The 20,088-nt window shown below is 40.9% G+C and overlaps 1 pseudogene; it reads right to left on the bottom strand.

The window, feature by feature from the left end:
• Positions 1-6,234: 6,234 nt before the first annotated feature.
• LOC134371032 (coiled-coil domain-containing protein 174-like) lies at positions 6,235-7,819 on the bottom strand (annotated as a pseudogene).
• Between the last annotated feature and the right edge of the window lie 12,269 nt (positions 7,820-20,088).

The following is a 20,088-nucleotide window of genomic DNA, read 5'->3' on the forward strand; positions in this document are numbered from 1 at the left end:
CCTATTGATATTTGAATGCACAAGGAATTTGGCTTCTAAGATCCATGTGTTTGAGATAGATTTCTTAGATTTAGAAGGTTCTTTTCTGGATAGGCTTGTTGGGTTTTTATGTTGACAGTTTTTGGGAGGCCTTTTGACAAGTTATTGGGGAATATGTTTTATCAGCTAGACTTCGGGTGCCTTGGCAGCATTTTCTAGGATTTTTCCATTCTGAAGACAGCAGCACCCCTATCTGCTCTGGGACGTCTGGCAGCCATTTGCACAGCTACTGCTGGACTTCCATGTCTGTCTGTCCAGGCAGATGAATCAAATCTTCCAACAGGAAATGTCTGGCAGATGACAAAAGCTCAGGAGGGCTGTCTTTGTGAGCAGACCTTAAAACAATAGGAATGCAGCCTATTAAAAAGATGGCCAGAGGATCATACTAGATATGACTTAAAAATCAGCAAGACATTTTATCCACTTGCAAACTTGCCTTCTCTCAAAGAAAATAAATTTAAACAGATTTGTTCATAATGTGGATGTGAAAATAGTTCTGAAAAGCCATCCTAAACAGGCTTTTGTTTGTTTTAAAGAGTAGACGAAATCAATATTCAGGGGATGGAAAAGATAGCATTCAGGAAGCAATATTCTGGTTAATTCTGTGCCCTTCACATGTCAATTCATTCTCTTGAAGGGACTCCTGGCCGCAATCCACAGGTATAGAGAATTTGGAGAGAAAGCATCTCATTCCTGAAAAGCCCAAGAAAACATTTATAAGATTTCAAGAGAAAGGGGTTCTTTCTACTATTTTATCCCATATGCTTTCTGGAACAAGTATAACCTGATTATATATTGTATAAGACTTCTTTCTCCTTGGTCTGCTTTCTCTCTCTGACCAGCATCCTCCCATCTCAGAGGCTTCACCTGATACTTCTGTGATTACTCTCTCTCCCCACTTAGGGATCTGAACTCTTTCCTGGTTTAGAACTGCATTTCCAACTGCCTTCTGGAAAATTCCATATGAATGGCCCCTCAATCCCCAAAGGCCCTACCTGACTCCTATTGGTACCAACTTGTCTTCATGCTCTTTATGCTGTTTGTGCCAAAATAATAGAACAGATTATTGTTATCAATCCCAAGTCCAGCTGCCAAACACAAACAAAAGCCTCAAAAATCAAATGTTGGTGAAAAGGGAAGATAGCTTTATTCAGGAATGCCAACAACCTGAAGGAGATGGTAGGCTAACCCATCTCCCTGGCTTGGATTTACTGGATTTACTGAGGGGGTTTTAAGAAGGAGGTTGAGGGGCTGGAAAGCAGGTGGGGGAGATGTGGGCTGGGAGGATACATGTAAGGGGCCAAGTGCAAATTCTTGTCAAGGCTCGTCTGGCTTCTGTTCTCCTTGGCATTATCTCAGGGTCCTGCAGGGTTCTGATTTGCTTCAGGATGGAATCAGCATAGCTTTATTGATGTCTTCCTTGGTTCTCAGGGTCTGAAAAACAGCTCTACACTTATGTAAATAATGTCATCCTGTCCTATAACCAAGGTTTGAAATAAGCAAGTAACTATGGGAAAAGAGGGAATTCAGAGAAATGCATGCTAAGAAAAAAACTGTCTTTTAAAATTTTTCTAAAGCCCATGCAGTTTTAGGTCCCAAGATGGCTTTAGTCCTGCTTACTCCAACATTATGAGGCATTTATTCACTTATGAGGCAAACAGGAACTCCAAGAAGGAAGAGCTCAATGGCAGTCGGACAGTGGGATTTTAGGGAATTTTGTTTTCTTCTTAATTTTTAAGCATTTTCCAGACTCCCTATAAAAGGCATGTATTACTTTTGTAGTCAGAAAGAGTAAGCTCCTTTAAAAAAGAAATCATACAGGTAAATGTGCAGCAAACCTAAAATTTTCTAGATTGATAACCTTAGGTATGATTATATCAGTGAGCATATGAGCAACTGAAAAAGGAAAACAGTTTCTCTTGGCCATTTCCTGTCTTAAGACTAGAGGGCTGGCCAGTTAGCTCAGTTTGTTAGAGTACGGTGTTACAACACCAAGGTCAGGGTTCAGATCTACATACTGGCCAGCCACCAAAAAAAAGAATAGGGATCCAAGATTCTTTTTCCAAAATTGAAAGTAGTAAAATCAAGTCTCAATTGAAGTGAAATGTCACTTTCCAGGACTGGGCCACCACAATCAAACATGTGCCCTTTTATTTGTTCATTCATTCATTCACACAATAAATATGAACATCTACTATGGACAGGTGCTATGCTAGGTATTTAGAATACCATCCTAAGTAAACCAGGTAAGTTTCTTCTTTATGGAACTACCTCTCCAGAGTCTGACACCTTGCCCTGATGTTAAGCATTTTTTCATGTGTATATTGGCCATTTGTATACTTTCTTTTGTAGAGTGTTGGTTCAAACCTTTTGCCCTTTTTAAAAAGTTGGATTATTTGTCTTGTAATTGAATTATAAGTTCCTTATATATTCTGGATACAAGTCCTTTGTTATATATGTGTATTTTGAATATTTCTTCTCAGAGTGTGGTTTGCCTTTTCATTTTTTTTTTTTTGAAAAGCAGACATTTTAAATTTTGGTGAATATAATTTATCATTTTTTTTTCTTGTATGGTTTGTGCTTTTCTGTCATACTGAAGAATTTTTGCTTATCCCTGTTGTACTAAAAAGTTCTCCTCTATTTTCTTCTTGAATCTTTATAGTTTTGCATTTATGTTTAGGTCTGTGATACATTTTGAGTTAAATTATGTGTATGGTATGAGGTAAATGTCAAGATTCCTTTTTTTTTCAATAGGATATCCAGTTGTTCCAGCACTGTTTGTTGAGGGGGGAAAAAAAAAAACCAAAAAAGAAATGATTATTTACCCATTGAATTACTTTGGCTCCTTTTTTGAAAATCAGTTGGCCGTACATGTGGTCATGTGGTGGTGAACTCCCACAGTTTTTGTTTGTCTGAGAAATATACTATTTGCCCTTCATTTCAGAAGGATGGCCTTGCAGGGTAGAGTATTCTTGGCTGACAATCTCTGACTTTTAGTATTTTGAATATATCATCCCATTCCTTTCTGGCTTTTAGGGTTTGTGATGAAAAGTCTGATGTTAGCCTGATTGGGGCTCCCTTATAGGTGATTTGACTCTTCTCTCTTGCAGCTTTTAAGATTCTCTCTTTGTCTTTGAGTTTTGCCAATTTGACTATAACATGTCTTGGAGAAGACCTTTTTGGGTTGAATATGTTTGGAGATCGTTGAGCTTCCTGGATCTGAAGATCTGTGATTTTTCCTATACCTGGGAAGTTTTCTGCCACTATTTTGTTGAATATGTTTTCAATGCAGTCTCCATTTTCCTCCCCTTCTGGAATACCCATGACTCGGATATTTGAGCACTTAAGGTTGTCTGATATCTCTCTCAGATTTTCTTCAATGCCTTTGATTCTTTTTTCTTTTTTTTGTCTGCTTGTGTTATTTCAAACAGCCCATCTTCAAGTTCAGAGGTTCTCTCTTCAACTTCCACAAGCCTGTTGGTTAAACTCTCCGTTGTGTTTTTTATTTCGCTGAATAACTTCTTCAGTTCGGCAAGTTCTGCTACATTTTTTTTCAGGGCATTGATTTCCTTGTACATTTCCTCTTTCAGGTCCTGTATACTTTTCCTCGTTTCATCCTGATGTCTAGCTGAGTTTTCTTGTATCTCATTCAGTTTCCTTAGAATTATCACTCGAAATTCCTTGTCAGTCATTTCAAGGGCTTCTTGTTCTATAGGATCTAGAGCATGAGATTTATTATCTTTTGGTGGTGTACTTTCTTGATTTTTCATGTTTCTGGTATCTTTTCTTCGATGTTTATTCATTGTGGCAGGGTGTTTCACAGTCCACAGGTTTGACACTATAGACTACGATGTTGCTGTGGTTGCCAATTTGGTATGGCTACCTCAGTGACTCCCTGTTCCGTGCGCTCTGGCCCGGGCTGCTGGGATGTGCTGAGGCACCGCAGAGCGTGTGGTCTCTGCAGAGCTTCCCCTTCCCCTGCAGGATGTCTCCCTGCTCTGTGCGCGCTAGGCCGGGCTTGGGATGGATCCGGGTGGCGGTGGTGAAGCCTACCTGCTGCTGGATCGTGTGGCGGCGGCCCCCCCACAGGGTGTGTGGACTCTACGGAGCTTCTGTCTCCCTTGCTAGATGACTCTGTGCTCCATACACATTGGGCCGGGCTGCTGGATTGCGTGGCAGCAGCATGGACCCCGTGGAGTTCCCGCCTCCCCTGCCAGATGTCTCCCCGCTCTTTGTGCACTGGACTGGGCTGGGAATGAAGCTGGGTGGCAGCGGTGAAGCCTACCCGTTGGATCACGCAGTGGCGGCCCTGCAGGGCGGGTGGTCTCCGCGGAGCTTCTGCCTCTCCCGCTGGACGTCTCCCTGTCTCGGCCACGGGTTGATTCACTTCCAGCTCCAGGGACGGGCGGGTGGGGGTGGAGGGTCAGAAGCCGCGGTCACCACTGCAGCCCCGGGTGACACACGCCGGCTCAGGCCTCCATGTTTCCACGTCTGCTGCAGCTGCCCAGACTCTTTGCTCTTAACTCATTTATGCTGCTTAGTTTCAGAGGCTTGGAAGTTCAAAATCTGGAGAACACATCTGGTGAGGGTTTTCTTTGGTGGTGGCTTTACAGCAATGCAGGGGTCTATAGGTTTTCCTAATTTTTGAGAAGCGATCCTCTTTAATGCTGAAATTCCAAATGAAATAATGCTCTTGTCAGGAGTTTGGTGTCTCTGGCTACAGGAAGTGTTTCAATGGCCTCCGTACGTAGCTGATTTTCTTCAGTTCTCCATCATCATATCTGACACAAAAATCTTCACTGACTCTCCGTGGAGTGGTCCTGCGCATCCCACCGGCAGATCGGTCTGCCTGTGAAAAAGTTTTTTTAAATTTAAATTTAAATTTTATTTTTGGCCACAGAACAAGTCTTAATACATTTAAAAAGACAAAGATCATAGAAAATATGTTCTCGAACCAAAATAACAAAAGGAAATTTAGAAAATTCACAAATGGGTGGAAATTAAACAACATTCTCCTAAATAAAAAATGGGTAAAAAGAAAAATTACAGGAAAATTAGAGAGTACTTTGAGAAAAAAATCAAAGCACAACCTATCAAAATTTATAGGATGCAGGGCTCATGTAGTGCTTAGAGGAAAATTTATACTTGTGAATACCTATATTAAGAATAAGAAAAATCTCAAATCAGTGTTGCAAACTTCTACCTTAAGAAAATAAAGAAAAAAAAAAAAAAACCAAAAGCAAATATGAGCAGGAAATCACAAAGATTACAACAGATATATATGAAATAGGGAATTAAAAAACAATACAGAAAATCAGCAAGACCAAAAGTTAGTTCTTTAAAAAAAATCAACAAATTTTGCAAACCTTTATCTAGACTCACCAACAGAAAAAGGGAGAAGACAGAAATTACTAAAATCAGAAATAAAGCAGGGGCATTGAAGAGCAGTTGCTTCTTCTATTATGTTGGAGTGGTCTTTGAGGAGAGAGATGTCCTCTTCTTTCTCTGGTCTCTGCTGGTGACTCCTTGTGTCACTGCAGTTAAGTGTCTGGCGGGCTGCCTGCAGAGTGGCTGTGGTTATTTTTGTGGCATCAAGCCACTTTTGCAGTAGCTGTGGCAATGGCTGTGGTGGGCCACCTGTGTGGAAGTGGTGTTTTTGGCGTGCTCTTTGCCTGCTTCTGGGCAGGGGATGCTGCACTGGGCTCTTGCCTAGGACTCTGGGCATGCTTGGTTTCTATGAGTAGATTTTATATTAATAATTCAAATTTTAAAATTGATGTAGAGTTATTTAGGTGTTCTATTTCTTGAGTTGGTTTTGATCATTTGTATCTTTTGAGAAATTTGTTTAAAGGTTGTAGATTTATTGGCATAAAGTTTTTCATGATATTCTCTTATTAGTTGTGGTAATATTTCATCTTTCACTCCTGATATTGGTAATTTCTATCTTTTTAATTTTCTTGCTCAGTCTAGTTAGTGATTCATCTATTTTATTGCTCTTTTCAAAGAAACAACTTTTGGCTTCATTGATTAGCTTTATTGTTTGTGTACTTTCTAGTTCATTGATTTTCACTCGATTATTTCCTTTCTTCTGCTTGCTTTGTATTTAATTTTTTCCAGTTTCTTAAAGTGGAAGCTTAGATGATTGATTGTCTGATACTGATATAGTCACTCTAGCTTTCTGTTTGCTTTTTAAGCTTATGACACTTGTTTATAATATATCATACATCCAAAGGTTCAAAAGTTACCATGGGGACTTGTGGTGGGCTTTCAGGGGCAGTAGGGGATGATGTATGTGAAGAACTGGGTTCATGGCTCTGGCTAAGCACTGCCTTGGGTTATTCTGTGCAGGTCCAGGTCTGCTCCGTGTCTGGCTACTGAAAGAAACAGTTCTCCTTCGATCCACAAAGTAATCCGATGGTGGGGCAAACTCTCTCTTTTTCCAGAGATCTGACTGCCTCTTCCACCAGTATTCAAAAGAAAATTCTTTTCCTCTGTCCCACTCCCACACGTGTGGCACTCCAGGCCTGGTATCCTTCCTCTCCTGGATGATAACTTCAGTTTTGCTACTCTGGGCAGCAGTATGAGGAATGAGCACAGCCTCTGTTTCTAGTGACAAAGGCCCAATAACATCTTCATGTCTCTTTTCTTCTGCTTCTTCATCTTCTTTTGATTTTTTCATCTTTTTTTGTTGAAGTTTGGCAAATCTTGCTTCTAACATAGCCTTTTGCTTTTCCTTTATGTTTTCTCAGTTTGTTCTCTGATCCATTGTCTGTCCACACAGCATCTTTAGTTTTCATTTGCTTGTTTCTCAACTCTTTGTCACAGGCAAAGGCAAAATATCTGAACCAAGTTGCCGGGCCTCATTTTCCACAATGTCTTCATAATCCGCCTTTTCAGGGCCTCCGTTTCTTCTTCCCATTGCTGCCACTGAAGTTATTTTCTCCTGTCTTCAGATAATAATGGTTTTTTTTTTTTTTCATTAGCAGGACTAATGAAAAGTCTCCCCTGAAGATTTTTATCTAACTCCAGAAGATGTGTCAAATCCTTTCTCATACAGTGTGGGGATTGCCCCAGTGTCCACATAATCCACCCATTCTTTGCTGGGGTCTTGGGGAGGAGGTGTACCTCCTTCAGGAAGACTTTTTTCATTGTCTACCCTTTCCTCCTGCCTTTCAAGAGTCTCTACTGGCACCAGATGCTTCCATTTCTTTGTGTTTGTCTGTGATCTTCTGCATGACATCCACGAGGTACATATCCTTCACCTCTTCATCTATAAAGTCTCCTTTAGTCATTTTTTCACATAATTTGGCTTTTTTTCCCCAATTTTCCCCTTGCTTTGTCTAAAGTCTTCTGTTCCTTAATCTTCTGTTCAGCATCCTTCTCAGCGCGATTTGAAACTCCTGCATTCTAGGGCTGGCCCGTGGCTCACTTGGGAGATTATGGTGCTGATAACACCAAGGCCACAGGTTTGGATCCCTATATAGGGATGGCTGGTTGGCTCACTTGGGAGAGTGTGGTGCTGACAACACCAACTCAAGGGTTAAGATCGTCTTACTGGTCATCTTTAAAAAAAAAAAAAAAAAAAAAAGAAACTCCTGCATTCTGTTTGCGCCAGATACTTGGTTTCTTATTAGTTATTTTTGGTTTTTACAAAACTCCAGAATCTTTTAGAAGTTTTTCTTGTTTGAGTTCTTGTTTTCAGAAGAGTTCAGCCTTAAAATCTAACAACCTCTCTCACTGAGGAGGCTGTGTTGTCCAAAGTCTTTTTCCTCCCATCCATGGTTATTTTATTGTCCTGGATGAACAGGGATCAATATAGTCACTCTGGCTTTCTTATCATTAGTGTTTGCTTGGTTTATTTTTTCATTCTTTTACTTTTAACCTATCTGTGTATTTATACTTAAAGTGGATTTTCTGGTTAGCTCAATTGGTTAGAGAGTGGTGCTGATAACACCGAGGTCCAGGGTTCGATCCCTGTACCAGGCAGCCACAAAAAAAATAAAATGGATTTTTTTGTAGACAGCATATAATTGGGCCTTGCATTTTAGTCCAATCGGACAACTCTGACTTTTAAGTGACTTGTTTAGATCATTTATATTTAATGTAGTTATCAATATCGTTGGGTTTAAATGTACTATTTTGCTATTTGTTTTCTATTTGTCCCATCTGCTCTTTACTATTTTTTTCTTCTTGTTTGGCATAGTTGAGTATTTTTTAGTATTTCATTTGATATCTACTATTACCTTACTGCATGTACCTCTTTTTTTTAGTGGTTGATCAAAGGTTTACAATATGCATCTTTAAGTTATCACAGTCTACTTTCAAATAAATTTATGCCTTTTCAAATATAATGTATGATCCTTATCATATGTCTCAATTTCCTCTCCAACCCTTGTGCTTATTAGTGTATATATCTTTTACTTCTACATGTGTGTTTTATAAGCCTACAATACATTAGTATTGTTTTGCTTTAGACAAGTCATTTTTTCTTTTAAAGACATTTTAAAAAATGCTTTTACTTTCCCACATATTTAACATTTCTAGTACTTTTCATTCCTTTGTATAGATCCAAGTTTCTACCTGTTCTCAATTTCATTTGCCATACAGAGTTTCCTTTAATATTTCTGTCAGTGCATTTCTATTGTCAGTGAAATCTCTCTGTTCTTGTTTATCTGAAAAAGTCAATATTTCGCCTTTATTTTTGAAAGATATTTTCAATAGGTATAGAATTATAAGTTTAAAAGGTTCCCCACCCCCATCTCTCTCCCTCAACACTTTAAATGTGTTATTTCATTGTTTTCTGGCTTGCATAGTTTCTCACGAGAAGTCTTTGATTATCCTTATATTTGTCAATAATTTGCCTTTTGTCCTATATCTGAAAATTGTTGTTTCCTACATGTTAAACAGTTTTTTTTTCCATAGTGAAAGGATAATTTTAGGTCCTGTTACTACCTCATGAGTAGTAACATTTATTAATGGAGTAAAATTTATTAATTTTTCTCTTTTATAGTTAGAGCTTTTCTGTATTCTATGAAATTTTTCCCTGTCCTGGGATAATAAAGATATCCTCCATGTTTTCTTCTAGAAGCTTTACAGTTTTAGTGCTCATATTTAGGTCTATGTTCTATTTCCAATAAATTTTTGTGTATGTGTGAGAGAGGGTTCAAGGCTGATTTTTTTAAAAGTATTCCTTCCCCTTTTATTGTAAGGCTTACTTCCCTTCACTGAATTGCATGAGAACCTTTGTCAAAAATTAAGTGGCTGCATATGTGCACGTGTATTTCTGAATTCATTATTCTGTTCTTTTGGTCACTAACACCACACTGTCTTGATTGCTGTAACTTTATAGTAAGTTTTGAAATCAGGAAGTGCAAGTCCTCCAACTTTGCTTCAAGATTATCTTGGCTATCCTAGTTCTTTTGCATTTCCTTATATGATTTAGCCTCAGCTTGTCAATTTTGGAGACAGTACAAATTCTACTGGTGTTTTAATTGAGATTTCTGATTCTCAGTGTTCATGACCATGAATCTCAAGTACTCTCATCATGAAATCCAGCAGTCATACCACATTCTTCCCCTTCCCTATTCATTGAGTATTTCTTTCTTCCAGACAACTATTTTATACCTTTTCCTCTCTCCTCACACTTGCAACACCTCCTTTATTCTCACTTTTGAATGATGGCTTTGCTTCCATTTCACTGAGAAAATGGAAACCATCAGGGAACTTTCTCTGACTCACACCACCACATCCACCTATTTTCACAGCCTCTGTGTGTAGAGACTTCACATTCTGTCCTGTTACTGTAAGCGAACTATCTGTGATCCTTTGTAAGGCTTATCCCTCCACTTGTGCACTGTTTCCCAGCCTTTCTTTCCTACTCAGTATCTCTCCTTTTTTCATGGCATCATCAATTTTTCTGTCTACCAGATCATGTACAATATTATACAAAGCTCTAATTCTCCCTTCTTAAAAAAATCTCTCTGTTGAACTCACTTTAACTTTCAGCTACATTCCTATTCCTGTGCATGCAGGAACACCGCTCTTTATCCAAATGACATTGCTTCCCACTCTAATCCAGATGTGTCAGCTTGAAACCCTGGATGTGTGTCTTTTCCATCGAGTTCACATGTGCTTCCTCATGGTGACATAGAGCAAAAAGACAAGTTATCTGTCCCCAACACTCCTTTTAAAAGTGATGGAAAAGGGACTGAATAGATGCATTAAAAACTCCCATTTGGGAAAGGGAGAGTGGGGAAACCCGGTAGTCACTAACATGCATCAAACCTGTTAAACAGGAATGTTGATGACTCATGATCTGGTATGCTGTTATTTCCAGGCTTAGTGGATCTGGAAGGCCCTGGTTCTGCTCTTGGGAGGTTCTGCCTGCTCCATTCTTCTCCCTCCACACATTAGGGAGGATACACTTACTGTGGAATACATAGTTTTTGTAGACCTCTTCCTGTTAATGCAATTTTTGAGGCTTAAGAATCGCCTTGAGATGGTGGTTCTCAAACTTGGCTGCAGGTGAGAATTAAAAAGCTTGACACCAGCTCACACCTGAGACCTATTAAATCAGAGTCTCAAGGAACTAGGCATGTCAGTAATTTTTAAAGCTCCTCAGTTGATTCCATTGTGAAGCCAAGGTTGAGAATTACTGCCTTGGGGATTAAGTCCTAGACTGGTCCCGCTGGGTTTGTGGCTTTTTTTTCCGACACACTTCCTTCAAAACAGTGTGCTTCTAGTCTATTTGCTTTTGAACAATTTCATGTGTTAGTAACCACATCCAAAGATTTTGTAGAGAAATGGCCTTTGAGCCTAAGAATTCTTGCCTCCAAGCTGGACATGGTGTACTATTGTGCACTTTTAAGTCCCTTCCCCCTTAGCCCCTAGCATGAGACAATTTGGTAGAAAAGATTTACATGGGTAGGTTGATGCTACCATTGGTCATATCTTCAGTGCCTAAGTGCCCAATTTTTTCTGCTTAGGCAGTCACTTTCCTGATTCCCCTTGTATTAGCTTCAACTGAAGTAGAGGAAAAATTACTCTTATTTAAATGGCAAGGCTTCAAATTATGGGACTCTCTGTTAACTTAGATTGGAGAAGAATTCCACATTTAGTAAAGCTGGGTTGTTTCCCCCACTCAGCTGTCAAACCAGGTGCCTCTAAGTTAAGGTGTCCTCTCTTGATAAGTTAGGGTGTAGGCTAAGCTGCTGTAGCAAAGAGGCCCTACCCCCACCCCAGGACAAATATAGTGTTTTTTAAAAGCTTCTTTCTTTCTCAGGTAACATCCATAAGTGAGTGGTCCAAGGCTGGTGAGGTTTTTCTGCCATCCTCAACATGTGAACTCCAGGGTGACTATGCTACTTGTCACGCTTTCCTAGCCAGTAGGATGGGAAAAGAGGAAGTAGAATGCAGTTTCCTTTTTAGGACATGACCGGAGGTTGCATGCTTCACAAGTTCACTCACATCTCACTGGTCAAAACTTAGTCACATGGCTACCCCAGGCTGCAGGGGAGACTGGGAGATGTAGTTACTGACAGGGTGTCTGTGTATCCTGCTGAACCTCAGCAGACTTCTATTATTGAAGGGAATAAAGCCCAAGTGGATCTGGGAGGAAAATCATTAATTTTAATCGTAGATCTTTTGGACTTCGCTGAGAGCCATAACAATTAATCAAAACATCAGCATTCTGAAATTTCGTACAGTTTTTCCCAATAGCACAGCATTTTGGCTAAATATTTTGCCATCAACACCTTACTGACATGTAATAATTTATTCTCACTCCCTTCTGTCCTACTTCTTCCACTCAGCCAATTAACACTTCAGAGTCTGTTCCGTATAGCAACCCACTTCAAAACATCAAATGCTGCATCAGGTAGGAGTGCTTATAGCTTCAACTAAACAAAACCTGACCAATAGTGGCTTTAAAAGGTGTGTATTTTTCTCATTAAATAAAGTCTAGAGTAGATGGTTTCCAGCATTCATTCCAATAGTGCAGTCAAAACCTAAGGCTCCTTCTTTCTGCTTGATTTTTCTTAACTTGCTGGCTTTTTGATTTCTTCTTTGTCACTTCATGGTTACAAGATGATTGCTATAGTTCTAGGCATTGCATCTATATTAAGCTGCATCAGGAGATAGGGAGGCACCTGCTGAGTCTGTTCCTTATGTAAAGAAAGGAAGCTATTCCAGAAACTTCTCCACACAGTTCTCTTCTTCTTATTGACCAGAGCTGAGGCACGTCCTCTTCCCTAAACCAATGAAAAGAAAAAAGGGATTGGATGAATAACAATCAGACTTCATAGTCACTAGAATATAGGTGAGTTTCCTTCAGACCAAGGAATTTTTGCCTACTATCTGAACAAATAAATTCTGTTAGCAAGAAAGAAGGGGGAGGAAATGGGAATAAAGATTAACAGCCATACAGACAAAGACTCCACGTGTGTGAGTGTGTGTTGTATGAGTGTATAAGCATGCAGGAAGTATGGAAGGATATATACTCAGTTGTTGGCACATGCTACATCACGGTAGGCAAAAGGGCACTAATGCAGGTGAAGGCAGGATGGGAGACAAGCAAAACTGAAGAAAAAAGTGCTCTAAAAAGATGTAGATCACATTTAGGCATTTATATCAAATTCTGTACATATATGAATATCTAAATAAATTAGAAGATTAAAAAAGGGATCCCAACCCCAGCTAAAACAAAGGTCATTTTTGGACAATGTATTGGCACCATGGCTGAGCCCAATTTACTTAAATAAATAAATAAATAAATGATAAGTGAATGAGTAAATAAGTCTGTAAGCAGCCACAACAGGTGTCCTGTTGTCCACACATTAAGATCATGCATGCCACCCACCAAATGGTCAGCCACTCAACACTCATTCCTAGGATAATTATCTGACAATTCTAAGACCATCAGTCTTTGTTTGTTTGCTTGCTTAGTGAAGATAGGCAAACTGACAGCAACAAGAGGTGACTGCTGGCTGGTGGACAGTGAGGGAGGAGACAAAAAATCTATAGACAGCAGATGCAAGAACTCATGAAGACAAAACTGTCAGGGCCATCCAGTTTAAAGGAAACTAGTTCTAGGCACCTCCATAACCCTTGGTGACATCAGTTTTACAAGTCACAACAAGGCTGCTATAAATGTCAGACACTAGTTAACAAGGAACACGCGAGTGTGAGCCATGCTCTTTGTTTAAGAAAGCAAGGCAGCACATGACAGAATGGAGGATGATGTCGATGCCTTTTTGAGAAAGGAACTATGCCCAACCCGTACCTGTGACTTTCAAGGCATAGCTTTCAGCTCTCTGCTGGATGCCCCACCTGGACTCCGCAGCCGCCTCAAACTCGACACGTTTTAAACTCTGCCTCGTTTTCGATTGAGGTGCCGATTTGTAATCAGCTACACAAGTGATTGTGAGGCAAATCCACGTATTGACATTTTCAGGGGAAATGTCTGAAAAAGCATTTCATGACTCTTCCCTTATCCTTTGCCACTTTGACATGACAAAAATGGTCAGAGTACAAAGAGAGAGGATTTATGTAAGGAGACGGGCAAGGAGAGAGGTTTGGAGAAAGCAGTTGTTTGTCGCAGGCTTCCACCTCTCTGCTATTTGGGGAATGAGGTGAGAGGTGGAGGCTGCTACCTCTAACACAGGGGTCACCAAGATTTTGGCCTGCAGGCCAAACCTAGTCACAGCCTATTTCCATAAATAAAATTTTATTGGGACACAGCCACACTAATTCGTTTATGTATTGTCTCTGGCTGCTTTCCAGCTATGATGGCAGAGCTGAGCAGTTGTTGCAACAAAGATCTAGAACCAACAGAGCCTAAAATATTTACTACCTGGCTCTTTTCAGGAAAAGACCCCTATTCTAACCTCATGCCTCATGCGGAAGACTAAGGGGCCACCGGGAGAGTTTGGAAATGTGTCCCTAGTAGGTGGGAAATATACAGGGCAGGTACCTAAACCATGTCTACGCTAAGGTGGCCACGGCTGGACAGAAATCCAGAGGGTGAGAGAATGGGTAAATACCTGCTCTGGTGGCAGAACCAGGGCTGTGACATCAGGATCCAGGGTGAGTAGGGCAGTGACACTGTTTTCCTGGGGATCACTCAGGATTCAGTGGGAGAGAGAAAGCAGTGATGTGATTCATTGTAGGTCTTATTGAACAGGCCACCTGGAGACCTCAGCAGACAGAGGCTGCAGCTGACCACTGCATGCCCAGAGATTGAAGAAGGAGTTGCTAGAGACCACCTAGAATAGGTGCATCCTTTGTGGTCAAAGGAAATGGTGGCGAAAAGGATCCAGAAAAGAACATCTAAAGAGCTCAATAAAGCATCCATGACAGAGAGCCCACTCTAACTGTCGCCAGCCCTGAGACTCAGCATGAAGCCACTAGCCAAGTTAGAGCTGCTCTAGATCCTTCTCTCTCCCCATCCCTCACTGCTGCTCCACCCTGGTGGGACTGCACCAACAGCTGGCAAGTTGAGAGACCCGAGTGGGGAGAGAGGAGGACAAGAGGGCCACAATTTTGTTCCCCACTGCAGGCTCCCAGCCAAAAGAGTTGGGGAAGGGAGAAGATTTAATAACACTGTCAAGTTCAGCGTTCTGACATTCTTACTACTACATTGAGACTGTTGTGACTTAATATGACTCACTTATTAGCTAGGAATAAATAGGAAAGGTTGGAGACCTGCTTGAGTTTCAGCCAGGCTCATGAAGGACGACGTCCACTGACGGGAGCTTAAAGGGGTGTGGGAAACACACAGAAGTAAGGTTTTATTTGTGGCATGATTCATGCTTGTGCAACATATCTGATCCAATAACTAACACTTATTAAACACTCACTTTTCATGCATTAGCACATTAAACCTCCCAACAAGCCTCTACTATTAAGCCAGTTTTACAGAAGGAGAACTGAGGCAAAGGAAAGTTGGGCTATGGTCCAGAACCTTATGGCTAGTAAGTGGCAGAGATGAGAGTCAAATGCAGGAGCCTGGCAGCAGCCCATGCTCTCAGTCACCACATCAGCCGCAGAGCTGATTCTCTAAAGGTGTGTTACTTGCTGACGCGTCTTGACTTCCCCTAAAACCTACTGTTGTCTACTTTGGTTCTCCTGTCAGAGCCTGCAACAATGTCTCTATCACATCCCAGTCAGCCAGAGACCCTTTTTTCATTGGATCAGCTGGATCACAAGTCGTAAGTGGCAGAGTTACTTGCACTACAGCCTGTATCCTCTTGTTTTCAAAGCTGAGAGTCAGTTGTCATCCACTAAGTCAAATGGTACACCCAAATATATTATACAGGTCTAAAATCCTGTATAAGCCCACAAACATTGTACCTGATTTCTAGTTTTAGGGCATGCAAGGTACAGCACCTCGCTCATCATTTTGGAGAGAAAGCCCTGTGTGCAATAGCTCATCAACACCTCCCCCAGCTCTGTCACAAATCCACTGCCCCAAATCTGCTGTAGCTTTGTGAAATTTATCTTCTACTCTTTGGTGTGAATTGTCTTACCCAGGTATCCTGGGTGGCTGCTACTTCAGCTTCCTGGATTCTATCAGCTTGATGTCCTGTAAGACAATCAAGGTTCCCGCAGACCAAACTGCAGCACGGTACCAAAGAAATAACATAATAGTGAAGTAGGAAAAAGATGTACTATTGTCCTTGCCAGATCAAACAAACAAAACAAATGATCAAACAACCTGCTTCTGGTGTGCAATGTGCATTGGAATAGAGAAAGCAAGCCTTTGGCAAATCCATAGAAGCATACCAAGTGCCAAGGTCTCTGTATATTTGCTCTTGTCAAGTGAAGCCACTTGGAGCAGCAGATGTAACTGATTAAGTTTATGATAACACATTTTCATTTCTCAAGACTCATCTAGTTTTCTTCACTAGCCAAACTAGAGAGTTAAATAGGAATGTGATAGCAATCATCACCTCTGGACTTTTCAGGTCTATTAATCTCTGAAATTCTCCTAGGGATCACTTGTGAGGTACCATTTTTTATATGAGGAGCATCTTGAGTTTAGACTTGGCTATTTCTATCATAATGGACCTTACTCCATGGAATAGAGAGCTGCAGTGGATTGAATGGCTCCCCAAAGTCATTGAAACTTAATCCCCATTGTAACTGTTGAGGATGGAAAATCTTACTATGGTAATTGAAAGATAGGGCCTTGAAAAGGGGATTAGATTCTGAGGACTATGCCCTAAGGAATGAATTAATAATGGTGGTCATGAGCATGGTTCTGAGGGCTTTAAAAGGAGAGTATGTGAGAGTCTCTCCCTTTCTGCTTCTGCCATCTCACAGTGTGATACTCTATCACTGAAGCCACCACCAAGGAAGACTCTCACCAGATGTGTTCCCAGGACTTTGGACTTCCCAGCCTCCAAAACTATAAGCAATAAATTCCATTTTCTTATAAATTACCCAATTCCTAGTATTTTGTTTTAAGCAACAAAAACAGACTAATACAGAAAATTGGGACCAGGAGTGGGTTGTTGTTTATAACAAATACTTGAAAATGTGGAAGAGGCTTTGGAACTGGGTTTTAAGGAGAAGCGGGAAGAATTTGGAGGAGTAGGCTAGAAAAAGCCCAGCTGCTGGGGGAATTTAGAAGACAAGAAAACCAGGGAAGGTTTGGAATGTTTTAGAGACTGGTTAAATGGTGGTGACAAGAATGCTAGCAGAAATACGGACAGTAAAGACCATTCTAAGGAGGTCTCAGATAGAAATGAGAAAATGAGAAGAAACTTATTGGAAACTGGAGCAAATATCCCCCTTGCTTTGAACTGGCAAGGGACTTGGCTGCTGCATTCTCTTCCTGCCCAATAGTTTTATGGAATATGGAACATAAAGGCACTGACCCAGAGTATTTAGTGGAAGAGATTTCTAAGCAGCAAAACATTCAGGAAGCTGCATAGCTACTTGTAATAACCAATACTGAGTTATGGCAGCAAAGTCATGATGTCAATCCAGAATTTGAAAGGGAAGCCAAGTTGTAAAGATTTAGAAAATTTGCAGCCTGGCCACATGGTAGAGAAGCAGAGAGCATTTTCTGGAGAAAAATGTGAGGGTGTAGCCCAGGGACCATTTGCTAAGGAGATTAGTACAGAAGAAAGGGATTATCAAGAGAAGGGAAAAAAGACTTTGAGGGCATTTCAGAGATCTTTGAGGCTGCATCTTCCATTAGAGGCCCAGAGGCCTAGGGAGACAGAATGATCTTGGGGGACAGGCCTGAGGTGCCCTCCATGGGCTCGCTGCCCAGGGCCACCTTGGGTTGCTGCTCCCCATACCAGCACCCCAGCTGCTTTGGCTGCTCTAGCTGTGGCTAAATTGGCTCCAGGAGCTGCTGGACCCACATCTTTGGAAAATATAAGCTGGAAACCTTGTTGGTGTCCACATGGTCTCGCAGAATGCCAGAGCTGTGGAAGTTTGGGAGCCTACACTCCAATTTCAAAGGATGTATGGGGAAGCCTGGGGACCCAGGAAAAGATCTGTCACAGAAGCAGAGTCACCACAGACAGGCTTCATCAGAACAATGCTGAGTGGAAACATGGGGTGGGAGTTGCAGCCGAGAAACCCCATCAGCGCCATGCCTAGTGGAGCCATGAGAGTGGGACTTCCATGGAGACCTCAGGTCTGTAGAGCTACCAGTGTGTGATGTCAATCTGCAAAAGCTGAAACATGGCCAAGGACGAGGAAAGCCATAGAAGCAGAGCTGCCCAAGGACTTGGGGACTCAACCCCTGCACCAATGAGCCCAGGGTCAAACATGGAGCCAAGATATATGATTTGCCAGCTGTGAGATTTAATGTCTGCCCTGATGGGTTTTGAACAAGTCCTTGGTTAGGACCTGTTAACCCTTTCTTTTGTCCTATTTCTCTTCTTTTGAATGGGACTATGTACCGTATGCTTGTCCCACCATTATATCTTGGCAGTAGATAACTTGTTTTGATTTCACAGATGGGACTTTGAACTTTGGACTTTTGAGTTGAAACAAGTTAAGGTTTTGGAGATGAAATGAATGTATCTGTATGTGAAAAAGACATGAGTTTTATGGGGCCAGGGGTGGAATGCAGTGGATTGAATGGCCCCGCAAGTCATTGAAGCTTAATCTTCATTGTAACTGTTAAGGGTAGAAAATCCTATTATGGTAATTGAAAAGTGGGGCCTTGAAGAGGTGATTAGATTCTGAGGATCATGCCCTAAAGAATGGATCAATAATGGTGGTCGTGAGAGTGGTTCTGATGGCTTTAAAAGAAGAGCACATGAGCGTCTCTCTCTCTCTCTGCTTCCACCATTTCACAATGTAATACACTGTGTCACTCAAGCCACCACCAAGGAAGACTCTGACCAGATGTGTTCCATGGACTTTGGACTTCCCAGCCTCCAAAACTGTAAGAAATAAATTCCATTTTCTTATAAATTACCCAGTTCCTAGTATTTTTGTTATAAGCAACAGAAATGGCCTAATACAAGAGTCAATGTGGGGACTTCCTGTTTGTCATGTGTACCTGTTCCACTCTTATGAGCAGAGGAAGTAAACCTTCAGATTTCAGTGCTCTTTGAGCCTAGTGAAGACAGACATAAGTCAAAACTTGATTTATCAACTACTCACCATAAATCCCTTCTCTGAATTAGTATTAGTAATGAACCCAGTTTTCAATGATCCTTTAAAGATCTTGGTATTCTCTTTTCTCTAGTACACTTTACCCTGATTAATGGTGGTAGTTGTTTCGGGGGGAAGATCAGGATAAGGATTTATGGTACATATTTTGACCTTATCGTAGTGTTCTTTATCAAGAGCATCTGGTTTCTCCTTTATTCAAGAGGCTCTGGGTCTGTGACATGATCCAGGTCTTAGAACTGAGAATCTCTATCCCAGTGGCTCAGTCCATGCATCTGTTTATCAGACCTGAGTGGACTCCTTAATGCTTTTGGTCCTAGAAACTCCATGGTCAATTAGCCATGGTAAAAGACCCCTGCCAAATAGACCATTCTGATGATGTTCTGGTCCTGCTTCTTTGGGTCACTCACTCCTGATACATTATCAGGGGGTGGTTTGGGGGTGCTGGTGGTATCCAGTTAGCTAAGCCTAGGTCACTTACCCACACCCTAGCTGCAGAAGAGCCCAAAGAGTCACAAATCTGGCATTTTCAGTTTCAGTTGTGGGAAGTAGAGTCTGCCTTCCCTCAGGATTTATAATCTGGCGAAATAAATACAGATTTTCATTCCAAACATAGGAAAAAGGTTCAGAGGTTGCTCAGCCAAAGACAATGACAAATGATTTTTCCTGATCCATTTCATCCTCTTCTGTTGTTTAACAACTGCGAGGTTTAGATGAATCACAGCTCCAGAGGTAGCTCATGATTTTTTGAAGCCAAGTTTAATAGTGCAATTCCCTTGCTAGTGATTTGCTCAGAAAATCAGATCTAAGCCAATTAGCACATGGCATTCCTTTGACTTCAGGGGTTGGTTCAGGAATAGGCATCTGACACAGTTTGGTCTAATGAAATGCAAGAAGGTGTGTTCTAAGGGATTTTAGGGAAAAGTTTCTTATATTCCAGAAAGCTAGAGAAAGACGACAGTATCTTCTGCATGTGATATATGCAACAATCTTGACACCTGCTTGAGGATGAAGCTGCCACAGAATGGTTGGCAGAGCTGGGCGAATCCAAGAGAAACCGAACTGGATCTGCTGGATGAAACCAACTCTGAAGCTTGCTTTATTTCTGCATTTGCAGTTAGGAGACCCAATACATTTTCTTATTGTGCAATCTGATTTGAGTTAGGTTTTCTATTTGTGGTTGAAAGTATACTAATTGTATTCTCAATAGAGAATAAACTTCTTTGTTTATAGCTTCTAATGGCATCTTCCACAACTGGTATTCCTTTATAGTAATAATTGCTGTCCTATGAGATGGGAGTGGTTGGAATCTGAACTAAGATGGCAATAAGACAAATGTGAACATTGATATAAAAGGAAATAAATATTGGTTGAATAAAAAATGATTAAAATGTATCATTTTATAATGAA

This window comes from Cynocephalus volans, chromosome 1 (assembly GCF_027409185.1).
Source record: "Cynocephalus volans isolate mCynVol1 chromosome 1, mCynVol1.pri, whole genome shotgun sequence".
Taxonomy (NCBI): domain Eukaryota; kingdom Metazoa; phylum Chordata; class Mammalia; order Dermoptera; family Cynocephalidae; genus Cynocephalus; species Cynocephalus volans.